This window comes from Ursus arctos, unplaced genomic scaffold (genome assembly GCF_023065955.2).
Source record: "Ursus arctos isolate Adak ecotype North America unplaced genomic scaffold, UrsArc2.0 scaffold_5, whole genome shotgun sequence".
Taxonomy (NCBI): domain Eukaryota; kingdom Metazoa; phylum Chordata; class Mammalia; order Carnivora; family Ursidae; genus Ursus; species Ursus arctos.
In genome coordinates this window covers 22,808,492-22,830,644 of record NW_026623067.1, presented here as the reverse complement: position 1 = coordinate 22,830,644, position 22,153 = coordinate 22,808,492, and the positions used below count along the sequence as shown (strand labels likewise).

General features: G+C 42.5%; 1 long non-coding RNA gene across 1 annotated transcript in view; it reads right to left on the bottom strand.

The window, feature by feature from the left end:
- The window catches only part of LOC130542799 (uncharacterized), a 148,075-nt gene extending 126,788 nt beyond the window's left edge, over positions 1-21,287 (bottom strand). Inside the window, exons 1-2 of the long non-coding RNA XR_008957634.1 lie at positions 21,096-21,287; positions 16,141-16,241 (exon numbers count right to left, since the gene is read on the bottom strand). This is a non-coding gene — a long non-coding RNA (uncharacterized LOC130542799). The remainder of the gene's footprint in view (positions 1-16,140; positions 16,242-21,095) is intronic.
- Between the last annotated feature and the right edge of the window lie 866 nt (positions 21,288-22,153).

Below are 22,153 nucleotides of genomic sequence, written 5' to 3'. Positions count from 1 at the left end.
TGTGCCGGGAAAGACGTGAGGTTCTTCTGGAACTCCCTATGCAATTCCTCTAACACGGCCCAATTCTAGAAAGGGTTGAAGAAATCTACATGGAGAGGTATGGAAGTTGCCGAGTGGATTGATTTATGACTGGTTAACGGTGAAGAAACCGCAACACAGAGCATCTGCACTCAACTACAATCCAAGAAAGCTTCTGCTTCTCATGCTCCAAGCAGGCACAGAAAAATGGCTGTGCTGCTGACAGAGATTCCGTGATCCCTGCATTGGCAGCACTGGGAATGCCATTTAGTAGTAGAGGGAGGACAGAGAACGGGCCTGGGTGTCCGGCCCAGCCGCCCTGCCCGGCTCCCCCGCTCCCCCATCTCCAGGAGCTGACGGTCAGAGGCTGGGCCGTGGTGAAGCAGACATTAGAGGGGCTCCCTCCCAGACAGCCATGGTGCTGAGGTAAGTGGACCTAACGGGCTGCCTTGGTTACTCTGTCAATCTCAAGGCAGGCAGACCGTGCTCAGGAGGCAGCCACAGTTATGGTTCCTTGGACTAGGATGCTCTGTTTTGTCCAGACCCATTGGCTGGTCTTCTGTACCATCTACCATGCTGGCTGGTGCTCATCCGCCGGCAAAGGGGACAGTTCATTTAGAGGATGGGCAATTTCTTGGCTTGGATTCTTTTCCCTGCTCACTCCCCCCGTCTCCATTACCAATGGGTAGAAACCTCCACCTCAAGTCAATGTCTTCCCTTCACCCTCTTTGGCTCTCGGCCACAGCCTCACAGTCCCATCTGCGTTTCCCTGTACATTTATTTAGATGCCAAACACAGAGGCAGCCCTAGAATCAGGGAGATACCAGGGAGAATCAGCCTCAGCACTACTAACATCCTGGGCTGGATAATCCCGTGTGGTTGGGGCTGTCCTGTGCATTGCAGGGTATTCAGGAGACGCTATGAGCTATGGCAACCAAACACATCTCCAGCCATTATCAAATGTTCCCCAGGGGGCAAAATCGCCCCTTGTTGAGAAACAGCAAGAGAGGCCTGGGCTCTAATCATGGTTCTGCTGCTTACTGTTACTTAGCCTCTCTGAGTCCCAATATCCTTGTCCATAAAATATTTCCTATGGTCATTATAAGAATTAGAAAAATGTACAGTTGGTTAATTCCTGGCGTGTGGTAGGTCTTCAAAGGGCAACCATTATTATCATGTCAGGACTCTGTGAATGTTCCTAGATAATTTTTGTTGTTGTAGTAATTTCAGATGTGTGGTGACCAAAGAGTTCAAGAAGAAGTAGAACTGACAGAAATGTCCTTGGCTCTGTCTCTGGCCACGTAAGGAAGCTTGGCTTGGATTGCATCACCTAAAAGTATAGTTTGGGGTCTCTCTCTGGGAAAGCTGGTGTTTTCAACATTCCTGGAGAATGGGATCAGCAGCCCCATGAGCTTAGGGATTTTGGCCTTCTTATTGCCTGTTCTGGGGTTTGAACGGACTCTTTCACTTCTCATTATGAGTGTGTAGGTCACTGATGGTTTCTGAAGCCAAGGTTTGAATCCCCAGCCTTTGGGATTCAGGGCTTAGACCTGATCCAAACTAATTTAGTAGGAGAGTTTTTAAATGGTTTGTAAAGGGGGAACCAGTTCTTGGAAATTTATAATTTTGAGAAAATGGGCTTTTTAGGGTTGCCGATCAGGGTTTATGGAATGTTCTCCCTCTGTCTCCATCGCCTCAACACATACATTCTTGGATATAGGAACATTTTTGTATAATTGCAGAGAAAAGCATTCTTCAAGAAATTAATCATCTTTTGGCTGATTTATAAGTATAGAGAAGGGGAAGAGCATATAAAGAGGACACCTATTTTGCAGTTTATTCAAGTATGAGGTATGTCAGTCCTCTCTAACCTCCCTCCCTCCCTCCCTGCCTCCTGTCCTTCCTTTTTCCCTTCCTCCCTTTCCTCCCTCCTTCCCTTCCTTCCTTCCTCCTTCTTCATTTCCATAAAAATCTTTATGTTTGTTTTAGGACCAGCCATGTACTGATGATATCTACAGACCTAAGACATAATAACAGAACTAATGAAGAATGGAAAACTCACTTTTTAGTTATACTGGAATGAGAGACATGTCAAACTTAAGTGGATTCTAGTACACAGATTTTGGTCAATTATTCTTATTATTTTGGATGAATAAGAGTCTCAGGAACCTAGGATCCAAACAGGAATAGACAGTATCTATGCCCAAGAATTAGAGAATGTAATTGGGCGAGATTAGATAATAGAATTGTTGAGAGGCTTATATTAGAAAATTGAAAGAGATGAGAACAGTGCTCACAGAGTGTAAGCAGTCAATACATTTCAGGGGAAGGAGAAGGGGAAGTGGAAGGAAAGGAGGGAGGAGAGAAGAAGGAAAGGAGGGAGAAAGGGAGAGAGGGAGGGAGGGATGGAAGAAGTGAGAAAGGCAGCAAGGGAGGGAGGGAGGAGGGTGGGAGGGTGAGAGGGAAGGAAGGTGGAAGGAAAGGGAGGAAGGGGGAGGGAGGAGTGGGGAAGGAGGGAAGAAGGGGAGGGGGGAGGAAGGGGAGGAGGAAGTGAGAAAGGGAGGGAGAGAAGAAATGAGAAAGGGGAGGGAAGAAGGGAGGGAGGAAGGGAGAAAGGGAGGGAGGGAGAAGCCTATAGAAGAGTATACACTAAATGACAAATGAGGGGCACAGAGAGTTCTTTAGGAATTTAGAGAAGGTTCTAGCCATGGGCTAGCCCAAGAAAACTCCTGAATCACGTGGAGAAGCATATGACATGTCAAGTAGTTGAACAGAAACAGAGGTCTCCATTTAGCCAACACCAAATATTTCTGAGAGATAAATACTCCTCATGCAACAATCTACGAAATGTGAATTCTTTTGAAGTCCTAGCATCCTCTCCTGAGCTCCTTGGAGTATCAAGATAATATAAGACCCTAAAAACCATTGCCTCTTAGTGTCTTAAGCCGTGTATTCTGCGAACATAAGCCTAAGATTTGCCTATGTAGTGGGTACTCTGTGTTTGATAAAGAGACTAAGGCATGCCCAGGGAAGGGGCTCAGCTCTCATCCTCATGGAACCAGGAAGACAGAGAGATATGCCTCGTTTACGCCCTCTAAGCATTGCTCTCCATGCAGGGTTGTGAGTTCTTAAACTACCTGCTGTATAAATAGAAATTTCTTAGCTTGATCCTAACCGTACCTCTTTTGGACCCTCACACTCATATCTGAATCCTAAATATTCCAGGTCCCACATGAGGAAAAACATCTCCAACTCTAAGTCTTCCGTTTACCTATTGGCCGGCACTGTTGGTTCTTGTCCAAATATGTTTTTAGGATCAACTGGGATCAAATATTCATTTCCATTTAGGGCAAGAGAGGGGCAGGCATTCCTAGACCTCATCACATTTGAGAAAATGAGACGACACTAAAGCTGGACCTGGAAATAGGAGGCCCCATGGAAGGTATATCCTTTGGTATCCCTTCAAAAGGATATATGCTTTGTCTATTTATCTTTATGTAATAGGGGTAAGGAGATACTGATTTTTTGTTAATAAAAGTTGTACATCTTTTCTTAGTGCTCAACTAAGACTTGATTACATGGAAAGGATATAAAATTACTTTTTCCCCCTTTTTTACTTATTTGTAACTGTCTTGGAATTTTCTCATTCTGGACCAATTTCTTGGGAAACATACTAAATTATCTAAGTTTCAGATAAAAAAAAATCACTTATTTTCCGGCAGCAGCACTCTTGGGCAGCGGTACTGGGCACACAGCCCTTTGGGAGGAGGGGTTTTGAAAGTTCACTTGAGAAGTTGTCTACTTTGTGGAAAAGAGGACCTATTTATATTTTACCAGTGTGAACTGTAATCTGGATAGCAACCCAAGTTGAGAGGTGCCAGGTTTACTAGTTCATTCCGCCCAGTTGGCCTGCCACTGGACACTCCCCCACAGGCTGATAGACCAGGGGCTGCCTCGGCCCGCTCCCCTGGGCTCTCCTCTGACCATGAGTTCCTTGAGCGCTCACCACCTGGGAACTGCTCACAACCAATTAGCCTTCCAGAGGCTTCTTTTTACACACTTGTGGGGGAAAAAATGACTCTACCTCTAGTAGGAAAACCTATTTTAGAAAATGATAAAGATAACTCCATGAGGACCCTACCACATCATTCATGGTTTGAAAAATCCCAGTTACGTCTCTCAACGTGTACCTTTCTGTTCAAATTGTATTAGTCATCATATTCCTTCTGGGGATGACTCATCCTGCTCTCAATCCGCTTTTCCTCTGGTGATCTACTTCATCGTGTCTGATGACTGGGACCGTATGATATCATAAAGACAGAGTCTGACTTCAGGAATTTATAGTGACTTAGAGTTACCTTTGGTCTGATAGGAGGACAAATCGCACCTTTGCCCTTGGAAAATCACTGGTTGTTTCTCTGTTGTCTTCCAGGCCCTGCACCTGTACATGAACTGTCCTCTTTTCATCTCTGACGTCACCTCCTATCTGCCTCATTCACTCTCTGTCTCTAGGGAGTATCTTGCTGTTTCTTCAATATGCCAAGCTCATTTGCACCTCAGAGGATTCTGGGGCCTTGAATACCAGTCCCAGATTTCCACGGGGTTCATTCTCTTAGTTCACTTATGTGTCTGTTCAAAGGTCACCAATGGGGAGGCGTTTCCTAACTAACCCCTCCATCTAAGCCCGCCACCAGCCTCTCAATCACGATCTTATTTTTCTTCTTTTATCATCAGTGTCTAATGTGATAGTCCGTATGTATTTAGTTTTGTTGAGTGTTTTCTCCACTAGAGTATGAACTCACCTAGAACAGGATTTTTATGTGTTTTATGCAGGACTGTAGCCCTAGCACCTATCTCTAGAGTCCAAGGGAGAGGAACTGAGGAACAATGCAGGGAATTAAGATAAAGAATATGGCAGGTAGTTACCTAAAGAACTCACAGCCCCACATTGAGGGAAATTCAGAGCCACAAGTAAGAGGGGGTAAACGAGGGGCATCGAGGTGTTTGAGGGCAAGTCTCAGGCTCTGATTCCTAGCTCCATAGCAGTGGGTGTAGCAATCTGCATTTTTGCATCAATGATTAAATGCCTCAAATTAAGAGTTGCAACTACACAATTTCCAATATCCTCTCTAGTTCTAAAATTGTATGAGTCAAATCCTACAAGAGTCATCAATTTAGTAAAATGGGAAGTCTTGGGGATTCCTAAGAGATCCTGAACTAGGGGGAATTCTGTCAAGAGCATACTGACAAGATGGAATGTTCAGCGAAGTAGTAGTCTTGTCTCTTTTTTCTTTTCCACTGGAGAGAATCAGAAAGACATAATAATTAGGAGTCAGAGTGTTTCAATAGTGGAAACTCGGTGAAATCATGGAAGGTGTGCTCCATACTTTCCAAAGCGCCCTTGGCAAACAGACGTTTGAGAGTGAAGAGCTGTCACCAGGGCCCCAGGCAAACCTACAGAGAAGGTCAAGCTTGCAATATGCATTCCAACCCACCTCTTCCATTCTGAGTCCACTTTTCATCCCAGTTATTGGACTCTAGCTATTGAATTTCCTCGTCCTGCCATTTGCTTTCTAAATCTTTCCCCTCCCTGACTGCTCTACTGCTCTGCACAGAGATTTATCTTGTTGCGTTCTCAGCCAGCTAGAGTTCCCATCCCCTGGGTGCTCATGGCAGGCCAACTGATGAAAAACACTTCTACTAAAGGGTCCACGAGGCCGACAGAACATCTGCAGTTGGAAAAAAATGGTCCAGTGTCTTACCTGGTCTTCTAGGATCTGAAATGTGTGGAATGAAAATTGTGGTCTCAGACACACACACACACACACACACACACACACACACACACACACACACCGTATTTCCCAGTAAAGTTACCCTGCAAGCTAAGAGGCAGCAAACAAAACCTTGTTTTGGTAGAAATCCCAAGTGAGCAGCCTCATGCCTATGCTGATATTCGTGGGTTTGCAGGTACAGTCTTCGAGATTTTTCTAATCAGACCAGACTAGCAAATAAAGGTTTTCAGACAAAGCGATATTTTAACTAGGGGTCCTATGGCAGAGATGGCAGAAAAACGTCCTCTGATTTAACACAACAGTTGAGTAGCAAGAATCCCTTAGGGTCACCTTGACATGGGGCCAGTACAGACCCTCATTTTCAATGAGCCATTAAAGGATTTTATCCTTAATCCGGGATCTCAGGGGGAAGTGTGAGTTCCCACTGCCTTGACAAGCAGTTGCTGATGAGTAGGGCTGATTCCTGCATCCTTGTAAACTCCTCCCCTGGAGAGTCTTGGGGTTACTGAGGGGTGAGGACCCTACAAAAAGACTGAGCTGTTAATTTGTCTCGGAGCCCTCATAATTTGCTGTATAAATGATCAGAGTGATGTCATTTTGTCCCCTAAGAGGGTGAAGTTTGAGAGAGACCGTTACCAAAAAGTGAGGCCAATGTCCAGTAGGGCCGGCCTGGACACAAGGGGGAACTGAGTTTCCACAGAGCCTGCAGCAGTGACTCAAATCTAGTGCAGTTGGGAGCGTGAGCAATGAACACGGGACAGCAGTGTATCATTTGCTTTGGATTTAAAGTAGACCTATGATCCGACTTTGCAGGGCTAGGACCCAGGAACCTGCATTTTTTTAATGGATACCCCAGGTGACTGTGAGGCCTAGCCAGCCAGACCTGAGATCACTTCCTATATAAAGGCCTCTTCTAGTGGAGTAGACGAGGGCTGGAGGATGTATGTGCTGGTCCCTAGAAAACAGAGAAAAGCTCTCCAGGAGTTTGCAGGTGGGAACTGCGGGATACAAGAAGTCTTGAGCAGCTGTGCAGGAGGAGTGTGATGGTCTTAAGCAAATGTTGTTTGTTTGTTTTTTAAGATTTTATTTACTTGAGAGAGAGCACAAGCAGAGGGGAGGGGCCGACGGAGAGGGAGAGAGAGAATCTCAAGCAGACCCCATGCTGAGCAGGGAGCCCGATTCGGGGACTTGATCCCAGCACTCTGAGATCTTGACCCGAGCTGAAGGCAGATGCTTAACCAGCTGAGCCGCCCAGGTGCCCCTTAAGCAAATGTTTTTTTTTTTTTTAAATCTACTTTATCAATTTATTAAAGTATCATTTACGTGCAATAAAACGTATCAATTTTACTGTACAGTTTGATGAGTTTTGAAAGAATATATACATCTGTGAAATGACGACTGCAGTCATGATAGGGAACATTTCCAACACAGGTAAAATTTCCTGCATGATACCTTGCAGTCAACCCCCTTACCGCCCGTATCCACCCACCAGCCAATGATACGCCTGTTTGCATCAGTATAGATTAGTCTGGGTTGTTCTAGAGATTTCTACAAAGCAACCACACAGTATACGTCCTTTTGTGTCAGGCTCCTGACATAGACTTGCACAGATTTGTTTCTTTCTACTGCTACGTGTATTCCACTGTATCAATGTATGAAGATTTGTTTAAACATTCACCTGTTGATGGATATTTGGGCTGTTTCCAATTGTGTGCTATTATGAATAAAGTTTCTGTAAACATTTTGGTCTAAGCTTTTTGTGGATAGGTTTTCATTCTCCTGAGTAAATGCAGTTGGTGTATGTGTAACATTATAACAAGTCAAGTGTTCTGCACCGTTTTGCCTTCCCACCATCAGTGTAAGAGTTTCAGTGCCTGGCGTCCTTGCCAGCACTTGGCGTTATCATCAGTCTTTCTCATTTTAGTGATTTTAGTGACTAGATGCTGTTTCAAACAGTGGTGCCTCATTTTGCTTTAATTTGCATTTCCCTCATGACTGACGATGGTGAGCACTTTTTCAGGTGTGTGTTTGCCACATGTTCATCTTCTTTTGTGAAGTACGGGTTCAGATACTTGGCCAGTCCCTTGTCAGAAATATGTACTGTGGATATTTTATGTTGTCTATGGCTTACCTTTTATTATCTTAGTGGGGTCTTTTGCTGAGTCAAAGTTTTTACTTTGCTTAAGTCCAAGTTCTCATTTTTTTTTTTCTGTCTAGAAAAATCTTTGCTTACAATCCAAGGTCACAAGTATTTTTCCCACGCTTCATTCTAGAAATTTTAAAGACTTAAAATTTTTTAAAATTTATTTATTTGAGAGAGAGAGAGTGAGAGCGCGCGCACAAGTAGGGGGAGGGACAGAGGGAAAGAATTTCAAGCAGGCTCCCTGCCGAGCGTGGAGCCCAATGCGGACTTGATCCCACAACGCGGAGATCATGACCTGAACTGAAATCAAGAGTCAGACACTTAACCGACTGAGTCACCCAGGTGCCCCTCAAACATTAGACTTTTATATGTAGGTCTCTGATCCTTTTTGAGTTCATTTTTATTATGCTCTAGCATTCAAGCTTCTTTTATCCACTGTATTAGTCAGGGATCTCTAGGGGGAGGGGGAGAAAGACAGGGAGATTTTAAGGAATGGGTCGATGTGGTCGGGGAAGTTTGGTAAGTTCAAAATCTGATGCAGAGGATGGAGACTCAGGGAAGAGTCGCAGTTCCAGTCCAAAGCTGTCTGCTGGAATAATTCCTTTTTGCTCAGGGCACATCAGTTTTTGTTCTATTAAAGCTTTCAACCAATCGGATGGAGTCCACCCACATTAGGGAGGGCAGCCTGCTTCACTCAAAGTCACCAATTGAAATAGTAATCTCATCCAAAAAATGAAAACAAAAACCCTAACGGAAACATCCAGAATAATGTTTGCTACTTACTTGGGCACTGCGACCCACCCAAACTGACACATAAAATTAACCTCACACCCACACAGATATCCAACTGTCCTAAGGCCACTTGAAAATTCTTTCCTATTCCCATTAAGTTACCTTGAGAATTTTGTCAAAAATCAATTGAGCATATTTGTGCGGGTCTCTCGATTTTTGGACTCCATTCTGCTTCACTGATCTATGTATCTATCCATATACCAACACAACGGTCTTGATTTTTGTAGTTTTGCAGGGAATCTTGAAATCAAGGAGCATAAATCCCCCAACCTTTTCAAAGTTATTTTGGCTTTTCTAGGTCCTTTGGATTTCTCTATATATTTTGAAATCAACATGCCAATTTCTGAAAAACTAAAATCCTTTCAGACATTTCATTGGGATTGTATAGAAACAACAGGCCAATTTGGGACAACTGACATCTTAACACTATTGAATTTTTTTTTAATCCACAAAGTTTATTATTGTGTTTTTAGGTCTTCAATTTCTCTCAGCAATGTTTTGTAGTTTTCAGTGTACAAGTCTTACATGTTTTTCTGAGTAGTCTCTTGTTTTTGATGCTATTGTAAAATATTTTAAAAATTTTCACTTTGCAACTATTCACTGCTAAAACATAGAAATGCAATTTATTTTTGTTTCTTGACCTTGTATCCTGAGACTGTGCAAAATTCACTGAGTAATTCTAGTAGCCTAGTTTGTAGATTCCTTAGGATTTTCTATGCACACCATCATGTCATCTGTGAATAACAACAATTTTATTCTTTTCCAAGTTGCAGGCTTTTTATTGCTTTTCCTTGCATTAATGCACTGGCCAGGATTTCCATTACAATTTGAATTGCAGTGATTAGACTGCACATCCTTGCTTTATTCCTAATCTTAATCTCAAGGAGAATAGTAAAATTTTCACTGTTATGTAGAATGTAGGCTTTTCTAACATGCCTTATCATGTTAAAAATGTTTTTCTCCTTGATGGCTAAAAGTTTTTACTCAGGAATGGACATTAAGCTTTGTTAAATGCTTTTACCATACCTATTAATATAATTATATTAATATAATATTAGTATTAATATAATCATTAATATAATCATATGCTTTTCTATTTTACTGTCTTATTGTGATACATCACATTGAATGATATAAGTTATAAAAATCAACCTTGTGTCCCTGAAATAAATCCCACTTGGTAAGGATGTATTATTCTCTACATTGCTAACTTCAGTTTGCTAACATTTTATTAAAGGTTTTTGGCTTCTATTTTCACAAAGAATATTTATCCTTAGTTTTCTTTTCTTTTTAGGTCTTTATCTGGTTTTAAAATCAGGGAAAGAAAATAAATTAGGACATATTTTCCCCACCTTGATTTTCTGAGTTTCTATAAAATCGGCATCATTTCTTAAATGTGTGGTAGAGTTAACCAGTGAAGCTATTTTGATCTGCAGTTTTCCTAAAGTGTTAAAAATATCATTAATTTGATTTATATGTCAGATACAGCATTCTACGATATAAATATGGTTATTCAGATTTTCTATTTCTTCTTTATCAATTTCGGCAATTTAGGTCTTCCAAGAAATTTGTTCATTTTTTATGAAGTTGTCAAATTTATTGTCATAGAATAGTTCATAGTATTCTATTATCATTTTAAATGGCTATAGGACCTCTAGTAAAAATGACTATTTCATTGCTGATATTAATTTTTTAAAATTTTTTCTTGATCAGCTTGGGGTTTACCAATTTCAAGAATCTTTTCAAATAACTAGACTTTTTCCCCTGTAGATTTTTCTCTATGTTTTGTTTTTCATTGATTTCTGCTTTTTAAAAATTTTAAATAATTTCTTTTATTTATTTATATCTTTTATTTTTTAAATATTTTAAAAATATTTGATTTCTGTTCTAATTTTCATTATTTTACTCATTCTATCTACCTTTAGTTTAAATGCTTTTCTTTTTAGATTCTTTTTTTTTTTAAATTTTTTTTTATTATATTATGTTAGTCACCATACAGTACATCCCTGGTTTTTGATGTAAAGTTCGATGACTCATTAGTTGCGTATAACACCCAGTGCACCATGCAACACGTGCCCTCCTTACTACCCATCACCAGCCTATCCCATTCCCCCACCCCCCTCCCCTCTGAAGCCCCAGTTTGTTTCTCAGAGTCCATAGTCTCTCATGCTTCATTCCCCCTTCTGATTACCCCCCCTTTCTTTACCCCTTTCTTCTCCTACCGATCTTCCTACTTCATATATCCATAGATGAGAGAAATCATATGATAGTTGTCTTTCTCTGCTTGACTTATTTCACTTAGCATTATCTCCTCCAGTGCTGTCCATGTTGCAGCAAATGTTGAGAAATCGTTCTTTTTGATAGCTGAATAATATTCCATTGTATATATGGACCACAACTTCTTAATCCAGTCATCCGTTGAAGGGCATCTCAGCTCCTTCCACGATTTAGCTATTGTGGACAACGCTGCTATGAACATTGGGGTGCATATGGCCCTTCTCTTCACTACGTCTGTATCTTTGGGGTAAATACCCAGTAGTGCAATGGCTGGATCATAGGGTAGCTCAATTTTTAACTTTTTAAGGGACCTCCACACTGTTTTCCAGAGTGGCTGTACCAACTTGCATTCCCACCAACAATGTAGGAGGGATCCCCTTTCTCCACATCCTCTCCAGCAATTGTTGTTTCTTGCGTTGTCAATTTTTGCCATTCTAACAGGCGTAAGGTGGTATCTTAGTGTGGTTTTGATTTGAATTTCCTTGATGGCTAATGATTTTGAACATTTTTTCATGTGTCTGTTAACCATTTGTATGTCTTCATTGGAAAAGTGTCTGTTCATATCTTCTGCCCATTTTATGATTTGTTTGTTTCCCCTGTATTGAGTTTGAGAAGTTCTTTATAGATCTTGGATACCAGTCTTTTATCTGTAGTATCATTTGCAAATATATTCTCCCATTCCGTGGGCTGCCTCTTCGTTTTCTTGACTGTTTCCTTGGCTGTGCAGAAGTTTTTTATCTTTATTAAGTCCCACAAGTTCATTTTCTCTTTTGTTTCTCTTGCCTTTGGAGAGGTGTCATGAAAAAGGTTGCTGTGGCTGATATTGTAGAGGTTGCTGCCTATGCCCTCCTCTAGGATTTTAATGGATTCCTGTCTCACATCGAGGTCTTTCATCCATTTGGAGTTTATCTTTGTGTATGGTGTGAGAGAGTGGTCAAGTTTCATTCTTTTGCATGTAGCTGTCCAATTTCCCAGCACCATTTATTGAAGAGACTGTCTGTTTTCCACCAGATGTTTTTTCCTGCTTTGTCAAAAATTAGTTGCCCAAAGAGCCGAGGGTCCGTTTCTCGGTTCTCTATTCTGTTCCATTGGTCTGTGTGTCTGTTTTTGTGCCAGTACCATGCTGTCTTTGTGATGACAGCTTTGTAGTACAGATTCTTAATGTGAAAACTTATATAAATGATTTTAAACTTTGTTTCTAATATAAGCATTAAAATCTAAAAGCTTGCCACTTGGCATTGCTGTCACTGCATCCCACAGATGTTGATATATTATGTTTTCACTATTTTTCTTTTTTTAATTTTTTTTAATGTTTTTTTATTATATTATGTTAGTCACCATACAGTACATCCCTGGTTTCTGATGTAAAGTTCGATGATTCATTAGTTGCGTATTACAGATGTTATTTATTTATTTGACAGAGAGAGCGAGCACAAGCAGGGGGAGAGGCAGGCAGAGGGAGAGGGAGAAGAAAGCTCCACCCCAGGCAGAAAGCATGATGTGGGGCTCGATTCCAGGACCCTGGGATCGTGACTTGAACTGAAGGCAGATGCTTAACCGACTGAGCCACCCAGGCATCCCTCACTATTTTTCACTTTAAAGCTTTTTTCTAATTTCCTTTGTAATGTCTTCTTTGTTTTTTTTTTTTTTTTTAAAGATTTTATTTATTTATTTGACAGAGAGAGACAGCCAGCGAGAGAGGGAACACAGCAGGGGGAGTGGGAGAGGAAGAAGCAGGCTCACAGCAGAGGAGCCCGATGTGGGACTCGATCCCGGTACGCCGGGACCACGCCCTGAGCCGAAGGCAGACGCCTTTAACGACTGCGCTACCCAGGCGCCCCTGTAATGTCTTCTTTGAACAGAATATATACACACAAACATATAAGCATATAAAGAAATGGAATTATATTCTTTATAACCTGCTTTTTGACTTAAGAGTAAATCAAGAACACCTCTCTGATAATTTCCTGCAGCGTCATTTTTCAGGCAGAGTTTAGTACATTATGGATATATTGCACAACATTTATTTAAACTAGGCCTCTATTGCTGGATAACTTAGTTGTTTCTTTTTTTTTTTTTTTAAAGATTTTATTTATTTATTTGATAGAGACAGCCAGCGAGAGAGGGAACACAAGCAGGGGGAGTGGGAGAAGAAGAAGCAGGCTCCTAGAGGAGGAGCCTGATGTGGGGCTCGATCCCAGAACACTGGGATCACGCCCTGAGCCAAAGGCAGATGCTTAACGACTGCGCCACCCAGGCGCCCCCCCCCCCCATTTTTTCAGTTACAAACTGTTGTGATAAATATCCTCACATATTAGTTTTTGTGTAACTAAGAAATTTCTTCATTGTAGAGTTTCCTAAAAGTGGAATTGTTGTTATGTAAGGGGACCCTCTCTCAAGGCACCCTCCCGTTTTGATACCAACTTCTTGGACCTGAGCCTGTATTTTTTTGCATGGTTAATTTCTCCCCCCAGAGTTGATGTGGTCTGTGGGCTGCATCAGCCCTTAGGCATGGCCATTTGGCATTTCCAGAGATGAAAAATAGTCAACTGCCAACATCCAAGATTGCAGGGGGAAGGTCTTACATACAGCATCTGGATTTTTAGGTTCTCCTGGATAAGTGGGAATCTGGCAACACTAAGCCAACATTCCTACATGATAAGAATTAGTGGGAAAGGAATAATTACTTTAGATAGGGCAGTTTCTTTCCATGTTGTCATAGTTCTTACTTAGTCCATGCCGCTTGATTAGGACATGGCTTGACTCTTACAGGATTCGGGTTCACCACCCCTGATTTGGTAGGATAGAACCTATGAGAAAACTCATGCCAGTCACGTACAGGCAAAACCCAACCTACTACTCCAAACCGTGTGACCTTTCCAAGTGCACGTGATGCCCCCTTGCACTTCTTTAATTCTAGACCTCCACTTGGTAACCTATCGGACTTGTTCTTCCACAACACAATTCCATTCTTTTGAGGTAGAGAACAGAGATCTTCTCTGTACTTTAATGCACATGAGTTTTCCTACGTGAACATTATCTCTAGAACTATGCAAACATCATGTACCACATCATGTCTCTCAGATTTTTAGGCCTCAGTTTTAAGGATATATTGAAGATACAGCCTTCCCCTACCAGTAGTTAACTCATGGGACAGTTATGTTGAGATCAAATTATGAATATGGGATAATTGCCATCTCTTCCCCTCCCCTATCCAGCCAAAGAGAATTCTCTAATTACCAGATCAATCTCCTGTTTTTCTCCCTACAAATAGGAATTTTTTTCTTCTGCTGTAAGAGAGGTAAGGTCCATATACATGATGAAGTGGTACAGAAAATAATGAGGACAGGCAGAAAGAGGAGAATGATCTATTGAGAGCAATTACAGGGAATTGTGAATGGAAGGGCTCAGGATTGGCACCCAATGTGAGGGGGAGAGGAAGAAGAAGAAAGGCGGTTTTAATAAATATTGTTTTAGTCTTTGAATGTGGAGCCCCTTTATGATTCTCAGCAAACCTAAGGAAAGGGTTTGAGTTATTGAAATTACTTTCGGTTGTGGGAAGCTGTTTTCTTGACTGCAGTCCTGTTCTGAGACCAAACTGTGTCTGGCCCAGGTTTATAATGTTACACAGGCTTGTGGATAGGTTTTCCTTGTTCGTACCCTTCTTACACTGTGCTCTGGTTATATTACTCGCTCTTCATGAGACACTAAGTACTGGACACCTGTTTAAACAGATTTAAGACTGCTCCTTCTGGCTGGGAGTTTTGTTGTATACCCTCCTCTAAAAAATATCCAAGACCTAGACAATTGAGACATAGATTTCTATTCTCCTTTTCTGTTTAGATTTCTCATTCTATGGTTTTTCCTGAAGTGGGGAGTCCACATTAAAGGTCATAATGCTTCTGGCTCTAGGGTTGGATTTCTTAAACACATTCCCAGGTCAACTGGAGTGCTAAAGTTTATTACTTTTTAAAAACCAAACCCCTGCCAAGTGAAAGGAGAGAAGGGTATGTTTAGATGAAAGTGCCTGATGTTCAAATTCTGTAGTTTGTTGACATTTTATTGCTCAATACGATTTTTCCTATCCTTCAGGGCATTTTGCTTAATGGTTTCCCAGGAACACTGTGATGAGGCTTCAAAGCAAACCCTAGGTTTTAGCAACAATGCTCTTATTCCAGTTTTTATGAGTCACATGTCCAAAACCTTGTACACATCTCAAGTTGTTCCCATAAACACTTGTGCCCAGAAAATATGGGAAACCATGTTAACAAGCTGTATTAGATGTCGCACACTAATACGGAAACAAGCCAGGTAATTCCAGGGCAATAGATTTTTGTGGTAACTGGGAGGCGGAGAGGTGTACCTAAACTAGATGTTAACTGTACTGTACTAAATTCATTCGAGAGGCTCTGTCGCCAGTGGTCTGATCGAGCCAGCTGTTCAGTACGAATCTGTCAGTAAGCATTGGCTAGGTAGATGTGACGCCTTCTACACTGAATTATTACAAACATACCAACAAAATGATGTATGACCCCAAGAAGTCTGTCCTTCCTATTTATTGCCTGGGTCAAAAGGAGTATGAGCAATTTATTACCTTTAAAGTGCTTCTCATCTGACTGAACCCCATATACACTAGTAAAACATGGCTTCCTAAGGGGATATATTTTGGTACTTTTATGGTTGAAAAATGAAGTGCCAAATGCTTAGACGTAGCACTCAAAGTGCTATCTAATTTCTCTTTTCCAATTATCTCCTTCCAGAGCTGATTCCTTCTCCCTCTTTCTCTATTTGCACTGTATTGGGTACTTGTCATGGTCAACCGGTTCAATCTGAACGGGAGCTTTTCTCAGAAGGCAGGCCCGCTCAGAGAAGTAGAAAGAAGAAGAAATGGCTGCCATTCACTTAACCCAGACAAGTTCCTTAGAGGTATGGTGGAATCTCCTTCTCTGGAGGGTTAGGAAACATAGTCCATGCTTCTCTTATCTGGGATGGTGTGCACGTGCCCCTTCTGGCAAGTGCTGGGAGGTAGCCAACATTTCAGATCTCTCCTCAGAATACCACGCTTTTCCTTTCCAGGTGTTTATTACTGAAAAGCAGAGGAAACGGAGCTCTTACCTTCCAGTAAGAAGATATCATCGCAGGCAGCGTTGGCAAAGCCACTTCTGCGGCGATGGGTTCTACCAGCATAATCCTCCAGGAACGAATGTCATCCAGACCTGTAACATTTAAGGAGACTGTGGGGTCTGAACTTGTGCTTCGGAAAATGCTAATCCATGTTTGAAACTTCATCTGACAGCCTTTCTGCTATACGCATTGCACAAGAGAGGACGTTTTCAGCCCTGGTTTTTAATTTTCTTCTTTTGCGGGCGTAGGGACGGACCTCAATGTTATTTTAACTTAGTTTCCTCCAGGCAAGGAGATTTACTTAATTAGGTAGCCAGTCAAGAAATTCTGTTGCTTAACATTTTGTGTCGTACAGGCTGTGGTGTGTCTGGAAAACGGAAGGGGCACGGGAGAGGAAGCTCAGCCTTTGAAACTTGTCTAGGAGGAGGCTGAAGGATATTCAAATAACGTATTTTTAAAGGTCCACTGGGCCAAGATAAATTCTAGCAAAACGGCGCTGAAATCAGAGGTGTGATTTTTCCTAGTTGTCGCAATGTCAGTGTGGGAAGGAACAATGGCTCTGAATTCCCTTGGAAAGCTGCGCTTGTAGATACAAGCAGAAAGAAGGGCTTTCCATCCTCTCCTGACCGCTCTGAAACTTAAGGATAAATTACTTCCTGCTGGGGACTTATCGTTACAATCCAGCAACTGTTGGGAAAGTGACATCACGGGGTTTCTCTCACAGACGTGTGTGCAGATCCAGATAAACCTGGAAGTTTGCAGCCAGGATGCCAGGCATCTATTCAGATAAGGCATAAATAGAATGGTGCTTTTCGCCTTGAAGTCTCTACAGGGTTTGGAAATTGGCTGTGATTATACATCTCGCACGTGGATTGAAAAAGGCAACCACCACCCATAACATAATGACCAGTAACTTCGCAGTTTAACCAAATATTTACTCCCTGTACCTGCAATTTACTGCCTGTAGCAAGTTTATGAAAATTTTAATATGCTTATGTTTAAAAAACACATCTCTTTCAATAGAGATGAACGCAAGGGAAATAAATCCTACAGTGATGAGTAACTTTAGTAATTCGCTTAGGTGTTCTTTGTGCTAAATTAACCTACATAGGGAGACTGAGGATGTGAAGGAGAAACCTGAAGTGAGAGAAGGGAGTGTGAGTTAGTCACATGTGAAAAGCAAGATTTTTTAAAAAAAGATTTTATTTATGTCAGAGAAGGAGAAAGAGACAGAAAGGGAGCATGCCCACCCAGGGGGAGAGGCAGAGAGAGAAAGAGAGGGAGAATTTTAAGCCAACTCCATGTCCAGAGGTCAGGGCTTGATCTCAGGACTGTGAGATCATGACCTGAGCTAAAATCATGAGTTGGACACTTAACCAACTGAGACACACAGGTGTCCCTGAAAAGCAAGATTTTTCAAGCAATGGGTCAATAGATGCAAAGAGAACAACAAAAAGCATTGGGGAGGGGAGCTTCATGGGAAACAGAAGTTCTCTTCACCTGAAGGGATTCTAATTTTCTTCAAGCTTAGATAACGTGTTTTACCTATGTCGCAGGGTGTGTTTTCCTCCATCACATACCACCTCTCCCTGCCCCATCGGCCCCTCTCTTTCTCTCACCAAGCCAAGACCTGGTCCTTGCGTCTGGAATTTATGGGGCCTAAGGGAACAGAATGTGGCTTTTTGTGATGTAACTCAAGTTACGGAAAGAAATCAAGACTCAGTGTAAGTTACAGGTAATATCCACAGTAGCACCAGGTTCATCTTTGCTATGAGAAGACCCGTTGCCCTACCGACCTCCACCTATACGATCTTAGGCACCATTCTCACCCCACCCTGCACAGCAGGGCAAAGAGAGGAGGATAGCCCATGCCGAGTCCTGAAGCCAACAGGAAACTGAACTTTGACTGGAGTGCCAGGGGAAGTAAAAGGAGAAAGACATAGGAGGAAGGTCAAGGTGTGTGTCAGTTAAGGTCATCTGAGAAGCAGCCACCAAAATGGGATTAGATGTGCAAGAGGTTCCTTGAGGGACTCGCCTCTGAAAAATCAAGGGGAGGGGGCAGGAGGAGGCAGGGAGAGCCTTCAGACTGGGATGCAGGGCTGACACACAGGGAAAGAGAGGGAAAGGAAGGGGGAATCACATAGGAAGAGCCTCAGACCACAGCATATTGTGGAGAAAACGGTGGCAAGATAAAGGAGAGTCCCAGGCCACCACTGTCCCCGAGAAGAGTCCCCCAGCAGGAAGATATGCCTGGGTTCTAATACCCCTGCTGTGCTCACTGTCCAAGAAAACCTGGGGAGAAGTGTGGCTCTGGGGTGAGCATCACAATGCAGCAGGAGGCACGTCCCATAGCAACTTCTCCTGAAGGTAGCTCAGCAGGACTAACTTCATGGCCACCTCAGGGAGGGACACATGGTGCCGATACAGGGTCCCGAGTGAAGGCTCTAAGGGTCTAGGACCATGGCCCTGCATCTGGGTTAGAGCAAGAAGACAAGTGGAATTATACAGAGAACTCACTTCTTGATCTCTGTTCACCTGCCTGTGGGTTAGAAAATCCTGCTTGATCAAGTTCAGGGCAGACTGAACACTATACGAGATTCTCAGAGCTGGACATCCTACCAGTGAGGACATTTGGCTGTGGATACGTAACATTGTGTGCAGACCTGTGAGGCTCCTTTTGATAATAGCATTCCCTGGGGCCTGGGGTAGCTGATCACAGCACCTGAGTGTATTTGTCTGCCTTTATTAAATGCAGACCCTACAGGGCACCTGCCTGGCCTCAGCCAAACACAAAGTGATTCCTCCCACCTCTCAACATTGTCTCCTAAGTCCCCACCCCACATATTGTTTCTGTCTTGCACTTTACATATATGTGTCTATGACTTCTCCCATCCTCAAAAGATAATGTGCAACTTGAAGTTAACAGTTGTCTTACGCTTTCAATCAGCATTGTCTTGCACACATAGTTTTGGGTTTTCACAACAGGTAAATAAAGGGACTGAGCAGCCAAGGGGGTAAGGTGGGAAAAAAAATACAAAGAAACATATATATTTCAGCCTACTTACTTTTCAGGACTAGTGGTGACTTTAATAGAAAACTCAGATATATTTCAACCATGAAAAAGGATCAATGCATACAATGCTTTCAATTTATATGATGTTATCTGTCAAATCTATTTCAAAAAACAAAGCATAAAAAAATAAGGACAAAGAAAGGGGGTGAAGTTGGCATGGGTATAGCTAGAAAAAACAAAGCTAAGGGTTGCTACTGAGATTGAATACAAACTTTACTTTTGACCTTTTCCTGGCAGGCAAGACAAAAAGGAAAACACAAGTTATATAAGGTTCTTATTAGCTAATAAAAAAAAGCATGCCAGGTTTTCTATACAAGCAGATTTTTCCCCCCAGCACTAACTTTAAGAAGAATTTCTTTTATGGTTCCTTATAAAGCCATTGACTTTTAAAATATATGACGGTTTCAATAACAGTTTTATGAAAAAAAATACAGAAACTTTTTTCTGTATGGCCATTTCTTATATTGATTTTTGATAAATGCCATAGTTCAGAGATGACATTTCTTTGGGGACTTAGGATGGAGTTCAACCCCCCAGGAGTGAAACGAGGTAGATGGATGATGTCTGGGCCTGTAGCCTGTGGAAGGGACCCTGGGAAGGGTGTGATCCACTTGCAATGCCCACGGGCTAAGTATCAACTGGAGATTATTAGCAAACAAACGAAGTTGTATTAAAAGAGAATCTAACTTCGGCTGTATTCTTTTTAAATTTGGCTCAACAGTTGTGCCTGGACACATACATTTTGATTTGACACTGGGCCTTTATCATAATGAATTCCATATACGTACAATGATCTAAACTTGACCCCACTACGACCCAAACTCCTATTAAGAGAAATGGAGAATGTGACAAGCATTCCAAAGGAAAAATCCTCTGGTTTACAAATCCATTGAAGCACCAAACACAGTTAAACGAGTTGCTTTTGTATTCTGAGATTCTTCAAGACTTGCGTAGGCTAACATGCTGTTAGAGACTGAGCTCCCTGGTAGACAGACTCTGGGTGATTAGTGTGTAGGAAGGTTACTACAGATGGCTCCTGGGATCAACACCTAAGGAAGACAAGGGGGGGAGGGGAAGGGAGAGGAGGAGCGCAAGATAAAGTGGAAGAGGAAGTGGGGTGAAAGCCATGGGGAACACTGGACCTGGGATAGCTTTTTGGAGTTGCCTCCCCTTGGGTGAGGGGCTGGGGCTGTACACCCCACACCGACCACTCACTGGAACCAAGCTGTCCTCAGAAGGGGTGTGCTCTTGGGCACCGTGGCTTTCTTCCGCCAAGGCCACTTCCCTGAAGAAGCTAACACCTGAGGGCTCTGGGCCAGCAGCCAGCAGTGAGGGGGACTAAGTCCCAGACTTTTTTTTTTTTAATAAAGATTTTATTTATTTATTCATTCATTCATTCATTTATTTATTTATTTATTTATTTATTTGACAGAGAGGGAGAGACAGCAAGAGAGGGAACACAAGCAGGGGGAGTGGGAGAGGGAGAAGCAGGCTTCCCAGGGGAGCAGGGAGCCTATGCAGGCAAGGCTCGATCCCACAACGCCGGGATCACGACCCCAGCCGAAGGCAGACGCCCAACGACTGAGCCCCCCAGGCGCCCCTAAGTCCCAGACTTTTGAAGGTGGTCCATCACTATCTATTGGGGGATTTTCTAGGCACCGTTTGCCAAACTAGCAAAACATACTTTAAACGTGAGGCACAGCTAAAATATCTCCCAGACGTGACGGTCAGCAGAATCTCTTTTGTGACGGGCTGCTTTATTCCCATAACCTGGAAGCACACGCTTGACTCTGTAGGCTATGCCCATCGGTTCCTACCAGAAGCCAGATACAAGGGACTCAGTCAATGAAAAGAGCTTATTTTACTCACTTACATAATTCGGGGGACAGTCCATAAGCCTGTGCAGCCGCTTTCACGGAACCAGGTTCTTTCTCTTCTCGTCCCTTTTTGGCGTAACTTTTGGTCTCATGGCTACAAGAGTCACTACTCTACCCCAGAGGGGAAAGCACAAGCCACAAAATATAAACACCACGCAAGCTTCTTCCTCCCCGACATTTTCGGAAGTTCTGTGGGAGCTCTGCTGGCTTTTCATTGGCCAGAGCCGAGTCACGTGACCACGCCTAATTTCCAGGGCGTCTGGTAAAGTCATTTCACCTGCGAACGCTTAACTGGCTTCTCTTAATTGGGAAGAGAGGGAGAAAGGATATTGAGAAGACGACTCGCATGGCCGACCCCAAATAATAGAATTTAAATCCTTCCTTGTTCCTCATGGGCTGAACGACTGCAGGAAACGGATTCCATAGGAAGAAAAGAAATACAGTCATAAAATATGAATGCGACTATGGGCACAACATCACAACAGAATGCTCGGCTTTCCAAATTTATCCGGTTGAACGCAGACTTTCCACATTTCATCAAAAGCAATATGCATTCATTACCCTAGATTTATGCTTGCCTTTCTGCCGCTTGGGACAGAGCTGTGCACATGGTAGACATTCACTGGGTGTGTGTTCATGTGTGTCTCTGTGTGTGCCGTGTAAACAAAGGAGCGTCTTTGGCATACAATGTAGCACTATACTGCGTCATAAAATCATGAAGTCGTGTGTCTTGCTGGCATATATGGGAAGCCCCTGCAGTGGTGGTTGAGGAGTGGTTCTGGGAATGGTTTTAGTCTTTGCTTGACTCTGCTTCCGTTTCCCTTATGCCCCTGGCAGATGTGTAGCTTTCTGATGATTTGATTTTATACATCCAGATTTTCGAGAACTTCTGAGAAAAAAACAATAGAAAAGCTACCCCCAGTATGATTTAAAAAGTGCAATTACCTCATCCTTTCTTGAAAACTGTGGTGCTCTCTTCTACCTCTTCCATCCAGAAAAGAAGCCTCACTTTCTATAATTACATGATTTTGAACTTTCTGCATATGAGATTATA